Source organism: Haemaphysalis longicornis, unplaced genomic scaffold (assembly GCF_048455015.1).
Source record: "Haemaphysalis longicornis isolate Haplotype H1 unplaced genomic scaffold, Haemaphysalis longicornis Haplotype H1 scaffold_13, whole genome shotgun sequence".
Classification (NCBI taxonomy): Eukaryota; Metazoa; Arthropoda; class Arachnida; order Ixodida; family Ixodidae; genus Haemaphysalis; species Haemaphysalis longicornis.
In genome coordinates this window covers 64,685,818-64,701,472 of record NW_027526233.1, presented here as the reverse complement: position 1 = coordinate 64,701,472, position 15,655 = coordinate 64,685,818, and the positions used below count along the sequence as shown (strand labels likewise).

At 49.1% G+C, this 15,655-nt stretch overlaps 1 protein-coding gene across 1 annotated transcript in view; it reads right to left on the bottom strand.

Moving 5' to 3' along the window:
* The window catches only part of LOC144164314 (acyl-CoA:lysophosphatidylglycerol acyltransferase 1-like), a 182,307-nt gene that overhangs the window by 97,291 nt on the left and 69,361 nt on the right, over positions 1 to 15,655 (bottom strand). The window lies entirely within an intron of this gene.

Here is a 15,655-nt window from a genome sequence, read left to right as displayed (position 1 = left end):
TAAAATATTTTGTAACAATTATATAGCTACCAAAGGTTTACAGAAAAGCTTTTTGCTTTTGGTTGTGCACCTTCTTATCAAAAGAAAAATGTTGTTAAGAAAGGCAGAAGAAACCCAACTATGGAAATTAGCAAACCCTAAAGCTGCGGATAGAATGAATGTTTTGTAGAGAATCTTTTGCTGATTTCAGTTCTAGTCAACTCTAAAAAAGTCTATCGACGTAGAATGCTTACCGTGAGGCACCTCGTAATACTAGCCAAAACTAATGGGCCCTGGCTGTTGGCTTTTCATTTGCAACAGTGACAAATGACCCCACATCCACCGGCAGGGACATAATGCAAGGCACCATGTACAAGCTAGCCTCATGATAAAATAATGTTTTCTGAACGATGCCATTACATTTCAACCATGGGCTTCACCAGGGAACTTGTATGCATTGTTCTGTGATGTTTGCAGTTCTTGTTATTGCTATGTGGGGTCATTTAGTCTAAAGGTATGTTTATAAAACTCCAAATACCACCAAACCTTGCAAGTGCTGTACCATATGAATATTTTTCCGTAAAGCAAAAAGAATAATGCAAACGAAAATAAATGGCTTGGGTACCCAACTTTTATAAGTAGATTATGAGCCGCAGTACGGAGGGAACTATATTATGAGCCGCATTACGGAGGAAACTATACATTTTGCATTTGGTCTTCCTTGATATTGAACCTTCCTGCTCAGCTCAAGAATAAGGCACTAAACATTGCAGGTAGCTACCTTGATTGGAAGTTTGATGCAATACTAAGAAGCCAAGGGTTTTAAGGTTCAAGGAAGTTTTGTGTGGTTGAAGTGTTGCACACCTAATTGCTTTCACTGCACAGCATGGTTAGGCTCTGCAGTGAATCTCGAAGGATGTGTACTGCAGTTCGGCAAAGTGAACATATAATTGGTTTTTTACGAAGTTTTGGGTAATCAACTAGCTCTAAAGTTATAACTGTACTGAGATGTGGCTCCTGACTTTTTAAATTGATGTTTTAACAATCGGTGACACAAGTTCAAGGAAATTATCAGCTGATGTTGAGCTTCAATGGAATGTCTCACAGAACCGAGCTTGGAAAGCACGAATGTTTCATACCATAATCGTGTGTGATATTGTGCAATATGTGGCCTCACACCTGCTGCACCTGTGAACCGAGGATGACGCACCCGTTTTGTACCCCTTTAGGTGGGTGCTTTTGCAGAAGATGCTCCTACAGATTGGGGTGCTAAGTAGCACCCTAGGATACTTTTAGGCGGAAAAGGGTGTTTATAAGGCACCTGTCTTCTGGGGTGCTTCACAGAGGGTGCTCCTGCGGCGACAAAATCCAAGCACCCTAAAGGGCGTAAAATATTCAGTTTTTAGGGTGCTCCTGCGGCGACAAGCTGAAGCACCCTTTTGGGCGTAAAAATTTTTAGTGTGTATCGTTCCAGCTCTCAAACCGGTCGCCGGCTGCTGTGTTTGTCCTGTCGACACCCAGAAACAAAACGTATCGTCCGCAATAATTTCCCTCCCCCTCCATTTTTTGCCCAAAACAAAGAAAATCAAAACTACCCAACGGCTCTATCTTGGAAGTCGAAAGCTTTGACAAACAAATGGCAGAAACCACAAAGGGCGTTGAAGCGCGAGCGAACAAGGGCGCTTGCACACGGCCCAGACAGGCCAAATTAAATGCGAGTGCAAGCCTTTTTCTCTCTCGAGCAAAAAGCACGTTCTTCGCACACGATGTCTTGGAAGTCCCCAGAAGAGAGCACGAACACAACTCTGTCGCGCGTTTCCGGACTTCCGCTTCCGGTCGTCGTTGGCCGACGAAAAATGCGAATAATAAGCACGGAAGTTCCTACTTTCGGCTTGTAGAAATTTTGGCGTCGTTCGAAATGTTCTCCGGGACACGGCTTTGCATTTACAGCCGGGCAATCACAAATGACTGCTTCTTTTCTTTTCTTTTTTTTTTTCAATCATGTCAAACTTTGGAACATTAATTTGCCAGACACGAGTCGAGATCAGCCAACTTTGGGGTTGTCACGCCAGGCAGGCCGCGGGGAATCTTAACTATACAAAGAAATGTGGTTGATTTCTGTCATATAGGAACCGGTAAAAACATTGAAAATGAAATGTGTAGCGAAATCTGAAGCTTTTGCGTGTCGGCGGCTGTCTTGTGGGTGTGCTAGGCGAGCGACGTCCTGATGGCGGGTCGCTTCGGCAAAGGCGTACTGGCGTCATTTCCGCAACGAATATGACGTCCGTGAAACCTTGGTGTATCCCGGCATAAAGCACTTTCCTCTTAAAATATAAAACTCGAGAACGAACAACTCGAACTATAACATACTCTTTGGTTCTAAAGGTTGCTTCCCCGCAAGAAGACCCTGTGTGCAGGGGTGCACCCTTTACAGGCCGTTTGCATCGCTGTACCGGCGTCATTTCCGTGACGGATATGACGTCACTCAAATGTTTGTGTATCCCGGAATAAAACACTTTCGTGTTAAAAAGGTGGTCAATAACTGAGGCAACCGATAGCACACGCTGCAGGCGCCCCCGAGTTTTACAAGTAGAATTCATTCGACAGAAATCAAGCACCTAAGCATTGATTCATAAATGAACTATAAACAAAGCACTCTTTGTAAACAATACTATAACACTTTGTAAACAACACTTTGTAAACAACTATAAACAATCTTCTTACAACCGATACGCAAGGAACAACATGGGAAAGAAGACCAAAGAACGCACACATATGCAAAAAGCAAAGATTAGCACACGTCATGCCGACTCAAATTACTGCGCGGGAGAAAAAAACTACACGAAGCGATCAAATACGGCCAGTCGACTCCTGGTACTGCGATGCACAACCGTGAAAGTCGACAGCAGCGATGGACTCCCAAAACATGCAACGCGGCGGTGCGCCCCTAATGCAACGAAGGACCGACTGCGCGCTGAAAGGCGAGGACCGTAGACGACAGAACGAAAGAAGCGCCAAATGACCTCCGCTACGCACTACTAATGACTGGAGTATCGATTATTCAGTGCATGACCAACACAAGCTCACAGCGTATACAGTCCCAGTAATCTAGCCGCCCCACACGACCCGTTTCTTCCCGCCCTCCACCCACAACACAGCCCACCTAGGGCAAGAATCGCGGCAAAGTTAAGTTCACGATAGGTGAAGCCCTGATTTAAATATGCCGGTTAGAGTAGCGGCAACGCTTGGCCACCGAAGCTAGCGCGCAGTTCTATAGCTAAACGTTCGCAGCGCCGCACGCAATTCTACGACCAACCACAGCGCGGGAATGCGGCTCCGCTGTAAATATGCACACCCCAAAAGGAGGTGTGGAAGGGAAAAGCCGTCACCAACGCGAACAAAAATGGCGGCCGCCACGGTCGCATCGTTAGCGAGCCGTTCTGTTGGGCTCGCCGTCGTCTCTACGCCAGCTCCCGTCTGCACATTCGTCGCGCCGTCGTCGAGCCAGGGCGGTGCGCAAATCGCGGCTTCGTTTCTGCCTCGCGCGGCAACAATTACCTCCGCGCGAAGGCCACGCCACACTTGCGGCCCCCCCACACGCAGCCGACGAGCTTGCATTTCAAATATTCATAGCTAATTCGGAGGCAAAGAATGGACTCCGTCAGCGCAGGACAGAAACGAGCGGAAGTCATTGGAAGAGGCCTTTGTTCTCTTCGACGACGACGACGACGACGACGATGATGATGATGACGAAGCCGCAAAAAGCGTCGAGCAACTAGACAGACCAGGCTAGTGCGCCGTACTTTTCGGGCATCGCGGAGTGAAAAACAGGAGACAGCGACGAAGTAACGTATTTCCACTATTATAACGCACACCCTTCTTCTTTTTTTTTTTTTTACTAAAAGTAACCTTGAAATTTGTGTGCGAATTGGACTGAAAACCAAAATCGGCAAAACGCTGCTAGCAGTGCTGCGAACACTAAATCTGCCCAAAATCCAACTCAACTCAAAACAGTCCGTCAACATCAGGCGAGCAAATTTGGGTGACGGCGCACGTTAAAGATCCCCTTCAGGTGGTCAAAGTTAATCGGAGCCCTCCACTACAGCGCGCCTCGTCGCCTGTGTAGCGTCGGCGCGTCAAACCCTACAATCAATCAATTAATCAATCAAATTTTGGTGCACCCATTCCTCAAAGATCAGGGTATTTGAGGTTGCAAATGCTTTCAACTTTGCTCTAGTTTCAATGCCGACAGGAACTACTGGATAACCGAGTTTATAAAGCACAGGGAAAATTTTTGTTCTGCTCAGTTGCATGCGTCAAATAAATTGTCGTCTACGAGGTACGACGTGTCCTGTCTTTTACACGCCGTAGAACTACATTTATTTTCCCCGCGTATACTTACATGCGCTTTACAATGGGGGAGGGGGGGGGAGGGGGGGGGGACGCCTTACAAGAGCGAAAATACGGTATTCAAACTTTGCAAACGGCTCAGCGGGCAAGGCGTTCTCCCTATTTCGAACGGCGTCCACGCACCGTTATTCCTGTATAGCGCTCCTGTGCAAGCAGTTGCGCAGATGTGTCAGGCGAGCTCCTCTGCGAGGTTATAACTAATTAAACCTCTCTCGACCAGTCCGGGGCTCAACGCCAAAGAAGGGGAAAGAACAATTCGTGCACCACGGGTATTCCCTATAGCTGCCGCGAACGAACGTAAAGGTGACAGTTAGGTCTCAAGATAACCTCACTTTCATTTGCTCGAATTAATTAACGGAGATTATTTACGGGGTTTGAATCATATAGAAGATGCACCTCAGCGGTTGACAGATATATGGTGGCGTCGGCGCATCGGTGCGCATGCGCTTCAGGGTTCCCGAGCAGCGTGCACAGTCAGTGGCTTGTTGACTATGGGAGCTAAATTAAACTGCTCTGTAAGAGCTGGAAAATTAAATCTTGCGCGACAAGAGCGCCCCCACAAGAGGAAAACAAAGAAAGGCGTAAGTCGACGGCGGCGAGCCCGGCTGAGGACATTTCTTTCAGCCAGCTTTTTTGCATGTCTGCATGAATAAACACGCTCCTGAGTAAATAACGAGGCCGATAATGTGCCCGAGTCAGATGATTGAGAGAGAGAGAGAGAGAGAGAGAGAGAGAGAGAGAGAGAGAGAGAGAGAGAGAGAGAGAGAGAGAGAGATTTGCCGCAAGCCACTGTCATACGCTTATGCCCAAAGTAGCGGGTGCTTATACGAGCACTGGCATATAGCTTGTATTCATTGGCGAGGCACGCATGCAGGCAACCATGTGAGTGCGCAGTCACTGGTTACGTCGGGCTCCGCGGGATGGCGGTACTTGTCCGGGCTAAGCGTGTTGGACGTTCCACTCTACACCAACAACTACAAAGTAATGGCTCGACTCCAACGTGAGTGCGATTAATAACATCTCTGTTGACACCACCACTGGGAATCGGGTTGAAGCGGAGCATGACGACGCACGCCGCTGTTTTTCTTCTCTTCGGCGTGCGGGCGCAGTGGCACAAGCCGCGCCATGTCCGTGGCCGCTTCCAGTGTAGCCAAGCGAATACGGCTAAACTTTTCAATGAATACCACCTATACACTCGTGCAAGACAAAAAGTCCATTCACGGCTGTTTGGAGGCGCTCCTTACGCGTCTCTATACCGTACCGCTAGTTTTTCGGGAGTTCTGAGCCGGGCGCCTCTCCAGCGGCAACGATGACGAATCGACACGCCAGAATGTGCTGGCGAGCAACGTCACGTCACCAATTGACGTCCGTGCCTTCCTAAGAAAAAAAAAACCGACGCGTCCTTTATAAGGCCCCCTTCGGCCATGTAATCGTAGGACCATATCCCTACGACCAATTCGCCCCTTTATTCATTGGGGCACACCCGCTCAACCGCGAGACAAAAAAGACAGCCGGCCATTATACGGGACGGATTTAGCATTGAGAGAAGTCTACATCACCGTGCGTTAAAGGAGCCATGAGAAGAAAATACAACTTCGTTTAATTAGAAAGAACTAGGATTTAGTATCTCACTCACCTCCATTAGAGCCAGAAAAGATGTTTTTTTAACGAAAAAAAGCAAGAAGTATTTCAAAACTTTCAAATTTTGCGCCACAGTGACGTGTTTGAGCAAGAATGACGTCATACGGGCCAACAATAAAAGATAATTTTCAGTGCGTTAACTGCACGTTAGCATTCAAGTGATGCGGTCAAATGGAACTAGAGGCCCCATTACAGACGTCCAGTCGTGTGTCGTCACGACCGGTCAGTTAGGCGGCCGCCAATCGCACAAACAAGGTTCCGTGACGTCATAGAAAAATTGCGGGAAATTGGCTAGGGGGTCGCGACTGCTTCATACGTTTTCTTTCATATCTTCTCCGTTATTTGTTCGAAGATTGCGATGATATTGGTATCATTGTTATCGGGACTAAGGTGTCTTTCTAATAAACCCAGCTTGTATTTTGTCTTCACGGCTCCTTTAACGACGAATCCAGCCGGCCACCTCTCAAGACTCAAGAGCAGCCGACACGTATACAGGACGCGACGCCCATGGGTACAACTAGCGTCACTAAATAAGCTACGCTTAAGAGTACCGCCACTTCCTGCACCCGGAAGCGTATGGGAGCCATTTTGTTTCTCGCTTGCAGTGTTGCCGTCTCTCCCAACGAAATCGCCGCCGGTTGTGACGGACAGAGTGTGACGGGCCGGTCTAGCGTCCACGCAGCAGGGAGAGAGAGAGAGAGGAGAGCCGCCCAAAAACAAAATGGCTGCGCCCATGTGTAAACAAATATCACGTGGTGCCGACCGACCAATGAAAATCCTGGCGGCACATAACAATGAGAGAAAAGAGTGCCGATACTCTAAAAGCCTTTATTTAGTGACGCTAGGTACAACCGATCGCGAGGAATTCCCCGCTTCGTCACGACGTCGACGTCACCTCGCAAAATGGGAACGCCGGCCGCCCTCGAGTTCATTACAACTTGGCGGAGGAGCGAGGGCCATGCACATCGTGGGCGACGACTCGCCATACACAAGCCACTGAGCATGCGCGGCTGGCTCAATTCGCCCTCGCCCACACACAGCCGGCAATTAGGAAAGACCCGGAGCAGTGAACCCGTACAGGGCGGACGCCCAAGACCCCATCTGCTGCGCGTGCGCGTGTGTTTATACAGTGGGTCAACTAGAGCAAGAGGGGTCCGCCCGTCATCGAAGCCGCGTACGCACACTCGACTGCCGGGCCAGCCAGACGACGACGTTCCCACGCGAGCGGTAGCTGTGCAACGCGCAGTGCAAGCGCACACATCGGCGGCGGCGCAACGGTTGTTGTTGCACAAGAGACGAGACCTATAGCGGTTGCGTGATCGCCAGCTGACGGGCTTTGGATGACGCAACGGCTGGGCTGTCGACGACGAGAGCGTATACGGCGAAGCAATCGGTCAGTGCGAGACGCGAGCCAGCCGCCGGTCGCTGCATAAACAGCCAAAACAGCTACCCCGCTGCACAGCACACCCATAAAAAGCAGAGTATAGGGCACGGACATCAATTGTCCGTGCCCTATTGCCTCAGGCTACTTCATGTAACTGAAGACTCCCGCACCCCCTCCCACACATCTCACTGCTCAGCTGGTGAATGCAATGGAGATTTGTGCGATTAGAATTACACGCATTCGCACTGCTAGAGCGCCGTTGGCTCGGGGTCCTTTTGCTTCTGCTGTGCTTGCAGCACCTACACCCTACAGCCTTTTCTAAGTTTTTTTTCCCCCTTTTTTAACGCCATCCATATGCAGAAAAACTACCCGGGAAATGCGGAGCGCACGTACCCACGCGGGGGATTGGCCAGAAATCTAATGCGCCAGCTATGCAAAACTGTACGTTAGAAACTTGAGCAATTCTAAGATGAAATGCCACATGTTTGATTAAAAAAAATTCGGAACAGTGACTTATACGGCACTCGTCGAGTTGCACTTAGTGTGGACAACAAAGCTCCGCTGTGACATCAGGCTTTCACCGTTGTGCAAGCTGGCACTGATTTTTTTTAACACGGAAGTGTTTTATTACCGGATCCACCAAGATTTCGGTGACGTCATATCCGTCACGAAAGTGACGCCATTACAACGAAGCAAGTGGCCTGTAAAGGGTGCACCCCTGCACACAGGGTCTTCTTGCGGGGAAGCAACCTTTAGTACTGAAGGGTACATTACACTTCGGATTGTTCGTTTTCGGGTTTTATATTTTAACACGAAAGTGTTTTATGCCGGGATACACCAAGATTTCACTGACGCCAGTACACCTTTGCCGAAGCGACCCGCCAGCGGGACGTCGCTCACCAAGCACACCCACAAGACAGCCGCTGACCCGCAAATCATGATCAGCTGCAGATTTCGCTGCACATTTCACTTTCGTGTTTTACCGATTCCTATCGGTAAAACATGATTTCGCGCTTTATCGCCTGGGCCCTAGTCAGGTTGTTTATTATTACAACTTTTAGACCCGGAACCCATGTATGTTCATCTAGATACCTTTTGGTGAATAAACTGAACTGCATTTAACTGAAGTATGACAGAGGAATCAACCACAGTTTTTTTATTGCTTCCAAGCGTAAAAACCAATCTAACGCCTGTCCATTAAACGAATGGTGCCGAACAAAGTGGAAATGTGCTGCAGTTTTACCGGCAGTAGTCTTAGCGGTCAGAAAAAGTATGGCGGATATAGAATAGTTAGTGCTGAAACCTTCTTTCAACTTTTTTTTTTTGCCTGGAGCTTAAACCGAGTGACAGACAGGCCGAAAATTCATGGATTAGGTAGCCAAACAAACATGGATTAGGTAGCCAAACAAACACTGACGCGTGTTTAAAAATCAGTCTACAAAATCGCGACCGAATAAAGGGCGGATACGCATGTTTTGCGAACTGAAAGAGCGTATAATGTGGCCTTTTTTACATACGAACTCAAGAACATGTATATTCACCAACTGTGGACTGGGAGCCTTGCAGCGGCGTATAACGCTTCGGTGCAACACAAGATGTGTCAAATGAAGACAGAGGTACTACTTCTATAACCTGTCACTTCTAATGCATCATATGTAGACTCACCATTGATAGCGGTTAAAGATTAACAAAAAAGTCCGCGCGCTAAAGCGTCCCCACTCTCCACTATAGACCGCATTTGCGGCGGGTTTTTTTTTTTTTTCCAGCGTAAGGTACACTGGCCGAGGTTGAACAGTTTCGCGTGGACTCTGAAGGGCCGTGCTGCGCAAGCGCGAGGAGCATTGGATTGGATTGGATTTGGATTGGATTCAATTGAATTGTATTGTATTAGATTTCCATTCGCCGGCCTGCGCATTCCAGAGGAGTGACGTCATGGCCGCGGCAGACGCACTGGCGCCGGCGCGTGCCCAGCTGTGCGCCCCCGTTGCGCAGTACCCATGTCTGGCGCTGCGCCTAGGACGCTTGATAGCCGTGCAGAGCATGCGCGAGGAGCAGTGACTGGACTACTAGACTGGACTGGACCTGACTGGATTGGATTAGATTTGAATGGATTGGAAATCGTTTGAGCAGCAGTAAGCATGAGAACCAAGCAAATCCTAGACAACCAGGAAACCTAAGAATTACCAGCTGAACCTTAGCTCACGCTAGGTATATAAGAAGTACTTTATATAGCACTTCTAGTTTCGCTGTATTCTGTCTGCTACGTTCGTTCTCGCTGCTTCTGCCACGCAAATTAACTACTTAGAACGCCAGACGCTGCACTTTTCCGCTTGTCAAGTGGCAATAATAAAGAGCACACGCACTTGGAAAGGAGAGGACATCTGTTTAGTAGGGCACAGATGTCACTAAAGCACACCCGCAACAGCTTTCAAAGCCCTACATCACTCCCGACGTCGCTAGAGGCGCTGTTAAAAAAGTCCGCACATATGTTTCGCTGCAAAGAGGGGTCATAAACGCCACCAATGATGACGCCCCGGTGTTAATAAAACACGTGTACAACAAGCACAAGCTATCACCAAGAGCTAGAGCTATGTCGGCGAGCGGTATTTAAAAACTAAAAAGAAAAGATTGGGGGGATCCTAAGCGATTCCTACGACGTGTAGATGGGAGATTATGATGATGATTGATGATTGCTATTGGTACCCCTTTTGTAGCGGGGCGATGACACATCATCTTACCAAAAAACTAAAAAAAAAACGAATATACCTATGTTCTACACTTCGTTTAATACTAGCGCTGCCAGGCACAAAAAACTTATTACGCACAAAATACCTATTTTTTCTGTTACAGGTGGTAACTGTCCTAGGCAATATATTCCCCTCTCTGCTTTACGTCCACCAGCATTCTAATCTTTTCGTCGCCTCGACGGCCTTGAAGGCAACTCCCTCTGTTTAGATAACTGTTTAGCGTAGGGCGAACGGTTACCGAGTTCGTGGCTGATTCCGCAGCGGCCCTTCTACAGCTTTTCGCCATCCAGGTTGCCTGCCGCCAGTTGGTCGATCGAACCATTCCAGAGCACTGGAAGAATAGATTCCGTCACAGGATATCGCACGCCGATTTCTCAGACAATTGGGAGCAGAGTTTTCGAATATTTATTGCAACAAACATATACACGAATTATTTTTTGGGTTAAGCGGAAAAATGGTTGAGGATGGTTGCGCGTTGCATACGTTTTTGTGGCCCGCTATAAGGCTTTTACCCCACGGCGAATAATACTACACATGTAAGGCGTGTCTGCCTTTTAAGTGCAGAGCACTTAAAGGCGCTTCCCGTGTCATCGTAGCTCTCTCGCTGGACCCAAGTAGAGCAACAGGGCGTCCCGTGGTAACGTTGTCGTTCGCGGCGTACCCCAGAGGCTCCGAAAGCAAAGAGGTTTATTGAGTCATAAGCGTTCTAAACTCGTGAACCGCTGGCGCTCGTCCTACATCCCTCCATTGTTTAGCGCAAAGAAAACTATAGGTACATTTGAGGCAAAATATACGTAATTAACCGGCAGCGCCCGCGTTCCTTTAGTTGGGAACGTTCGTTGGGTTGGTTTTTACCATAGTAAGCGAAAAAAACGGCCACTCAAGAAAAACAAAACGGCGCGTGAATTCGAAATGCCGCAGAAAGGCTCCAGCCGCGCAAGAAAAAAAAAAAGGCGCTTTCGGAATGATGCAAAACAGCTCCAGCATACGAAATTAAAGAAGCACGAAAAGAACCGAACTCCCGCTGGCGCAGTTTCAGGCGGGGGGCGCGCGAGCACTGCGAAGGCGGAAAATTTGAATAGCAGCAGCGAGCGGAAAACAGCGCTACAGCCCATTCCGGCGAATCACTGCTCTGCACTTCCGACAGCTTTCACATTGAGTGGAACGGCTTTCATTTTTCTTGGGCTTCCCCGGACAGCACTTTCCAACGCGTTGCTCTGTAACCGCCAACTAGATCAAAAGACCGTGTTCCTGAAACATGCGGTGTAGGCCACCTCAACCACGACGGCGTGCACTCAACAGCGAAGCCGCCACGTTGCGCTGTAGAAAATACGCTTTTGTAGCGTAAGCTACACTGGCCGAGGTTGAGCAGTTTCGCGTGGACCTTGAAGGGCCGTGCTGCGCAAGCGCGAGGAGCACTGGATTGGATGGAATTTGATTGGATTTGGCTTGGCTTGGATTGTACTGGATTAAACTGAATTGCATTGGAAATCCAATCCAATTGGAGTACGGGTGTGTACAGAATGGCCTCTGCCCATTCGCCGGTATGCGCATTCCAGAGGAGTGACGTCATAGCAGGGGCAGACGAACCGGCGCGTGCCCAGCTGTGCGGCTCCGTTGCGCAGTAGCCAAGTACGACGGTGCGCCGGAGCCGCTTGAAAGCCGTTTCGCGTGGCTCCTGGAGAGCCTGGACTGGATTGGATTGGAAATCGTTTTAGCAGTAGTAAGCATGCTAATCAGCTCATCCTAGACAACCAGGAAACCTAAGAATAACCAGATGAACCGTAGGTCACGCTACGTATATCCTGGCATAGCCGAGCTAAGCCACGGCTAATTTTTTTTTTTTTTTCGATGGGCGGGTAGTTGACGCAACAGATTTTAAAGCGAAGCTCTCTGTGCCTCCCTGATGGCGTCCCTCGTCCGCGTAAAACCCATTGCAGGGAAGCCAACTTTAAACACACAGCAGGAAAGCGACTATGATGATTACGAAATAGACTACATATTGATTCTGAGGTCTAACACGCCGACGCAACGCAGGCGATGAGGCGCGCCGTAGTGGAGGCTCCGGATTAATTTTGACCACACGAGGGGGATCTTTAACGTGCGACGCAATTCCGAACACACGGGCGTCTTCGCTTTCCGCCTCCATCTGATCAGCGGCCGCCGCGGCCGGGAATCGAACCCGCCTCCTTGAAATACACTACAGGAGAGCAAACTTTAAACTTGCAGGAAATCGATGGTAGTGGTGGTGGTGAAGAAGAAGAAGAAGAAGAAAAAGAGAAAGAAGAAGAAAGAGAAGAAAAAGAAGAGAAAGAAGAAGAAGAAGGAAAAGGGGAAGAAGAGAAAGACGAAGAAAAAAAGAAAAAGAAGAAACAAGACGACAGAAAAAGAAGAAAAAGAAAAAGAAGAGAAAGAAAACGAAAAAGAAAAAGAAGAAGAAAAAGAAGAAGAAGAAAGGAAAAGAAAAAAGAAGGAAAAGAAGAAGAAAAAAAAAGAAAGAAAGAAAGAAAGAAAGAAAGAAAGAAATAAAGAAAGAAAGAAAGAAAGAAAGAAAGAAAGAATGCATTCTGTAAGAAGGGTTAGATTTTAGGCTTCCTCCGTGTGGGGTCAGACGCTGGCTTTAGACTTCGGCAGTTCGGATTCTGGACATTTGCTTTGACTCCGCGTTTTAGCCACCTTTCTCCTAATCAAGAAAGGGGCTTGGATTTCTTTTTCCCCCACGAGCACCTTTTATCGTCAATCTCATCAAGCCAGGCTTCGAAACAACCCGGAGATTCCCTAACCGCTATTACTTCGGGCCGTTCCCTCGTTTGCGGCCAGCTAATTCGCGTCTTAATCCTACCATAAAATCCGCCAATATCGTCACCGCTTCGTGGCAGCCCCGACACGCGGCCCGCGCAGGTATCGTTGAGCGTCACCGCACGCTCCCCCAACCGATCGATGACGACGATCACGACGCCGCAGGCTGGGTTTAAAAACGAAAGGCGCGCGTTTCAAAACGCCGGTTGCGCTTTCGAAAAGCCCGTTCCGCCCGGCGGCGGCCGCGACCCACAGTTTCGAGGCGTACGTACAACACGCACGCAATCCATTCCGACTCCCCCCCCCCCCCCCCCGCCCGCCACAAATAAGCGTATGCGCGCAGTACGCAACGCTCGATCAACCCGCCCCATCCATATGCAGCGAAAAACGCAAGCGCGCACGAACGTAAAATTCGCTTCGGCTACGCGTAAGACGCGAAGTCGTTTCGTAATAATGAACACGAAAACGCACGACGAAGTGGACGCAAGGCGGGCCGAGAGACTTTGTGGGCCAAGGAACACCCTTTCGCCCTCTCTACGGTTTGCCAACGGATTATTAGAGCACACTACTCGACGTGTCAAGGACGCCGCCGTCTCGGCGGGCCTGGAGGAACCAACGATGGCGACACCAAGCGGGCCTTCTCGTCAGCGCGCGCTCATTGACTGCACTGCAAATTAAATGCGCCGAGGCCGACTGGTTTCCCGTAAGGACAAAAAAAAATAAAAAAACACGGTCACGCAATGCACGCTACTTCGGCGGCCTCAATGCACGCGGTTACGCGGGGTGGTTGAACACGTTTATGATTCCGGCGCGTCTTCTTCGCTAATACCTGCCTCGCTTAACCAACAAAGAAAAAAAAAATAGCAGTAGCTCAGCTCGGCTATGCCAGGATATCCGTAGCGCGAGCTAGGTTCAGCTGGTTATTCTTAGCTTTCCCGGTTGTCTAGGATTAGCTTATCATGCTGCTAAAACGATTTCCTGTCCAGTCCAGTCCAGTTCGGTCACTGCTCCTCGCGCATGCTCAGCACAGCTCTCCAGGAGCCACGCGAAACGGCTATCAATCGGCTCAGGCGCAGCGTCAGACTTGGCTACTGCGCAACGGGTGCTCACAGCTGGGCACGCGCCGGCTCCAGTGCGACGGCCGCGGCTATGACGTCACTCCTCTGGAAGGCGCGGACGGGCAAATGTGCAGACCCAATTCTGTACACACCCTACACACCCGTACTCCAATCAAATACAATCCAATCCAAATCCAATCCAATGCTCCTCGCGCTTGCGCAGCACGGCCCTTCAGCGTCCACGCGAAACTGCTCAACCTCGGCCAGTGTAGCTTACGCTACAAAAGAACTGCGCCTTCGGCGATGCGGTAGCTACCGCACTTACCCGATTCTAACGCGCACTTTTTTTCCGGAAAAATAGGTCGAAAAATCGCATGCGCGTTCGAATCGGATACGAAACCGAAATTGCCGCAACAGCGGAAATTTCGTCCCACCCATCGCTATCGCCATCTAAAGATGGCACCGAAGTCTTGTTTTTAGCAACAATTTTTCGGACGCATGAAGCATAGGCGCCTGGGCTTTTCTATCGGCGTTCACACAAATCGTCAAATCGTTCCACTTGTGCGCTTGATAACAGCAATGGCAGCAGTGGCTCTCACGCGTTCAAAACGAGCGGTCGGCTGAAGCGTGCGCCTCTGGAGAAGCTCGCGGGATGGGCATGCGAGGCGTGGGCCACGATCCCATCGACCATGGTTGAACGTTCGTTCAGAAGTCTAGCATCGCGAACGCGCTTGACGGCACTGAGGACGAGATGTTGTGGTCAGCGGAGAGCGACGAGGAGTGAGATGAGTGAGATTACTTCAGGAAATAAATCACCCGTTTCTCTCGCATTCGTTTTTCTTGCTCACACAGTTCCGTGCGCGTTACAATCGGAGGTGCGAGTTTTTTTAGTGTTTTTGCCAGGAAAATCGGGTGCGCGTTAGAATCGGCGGCGCGTTAGAACCGGGTAATTACGGTATACGTTACGGGGTGGTTGAAAACGTTTATGATCCCGCCCGTCGCCGTCGCTCTGTCTTAGCGGGGGATTCACCTGCTAACATTCATTCCTACGGGACTGCCTGCTTCATGACCTCCGGGCTTAAAAACCAGCGTGCACCAATAGGACGAGCTTTACAAATGCGCACCAATGTTCCCAACAACACAGTTTGCTTATTTCAGAAATATGTCACTTCTGTAATGAAACAAAAAATAAATCACTTTACTTGAGTTGCCAGACAGGAAGTGCCATACAGTAAAAACTACATAAACGAAAATGCGTTTCTTGTTTATTTTTTGTCTCAGTAAAGAAGTGATGCATTTCTAATAAGAAGCAAACTAAGGTCGTTGTGAACCATTGATATGTATTTGTAAAATCATTTGTATCGCTACACCATGCTTTCTAAGACCGTGGGTCATGAATTGGTACGGTACATTGCGTGTACCTTAACGTTGTACCTTAACCGTACCTTAACGGTGCATTGCGTGTACCTTAACAATGTCCTTAACCGCACCTCAACAGTACCTTGCGTGTACCTTAACGGTGTGCCGTAACCGTGCCTTAAACGTACGGCGTGTGCCTTATCGGTGTACATTAACTGTACCTGAAAGGTACGGCGTGTGCCTTAACGGTGTACCTTAACCGTACACGCATGAACAAC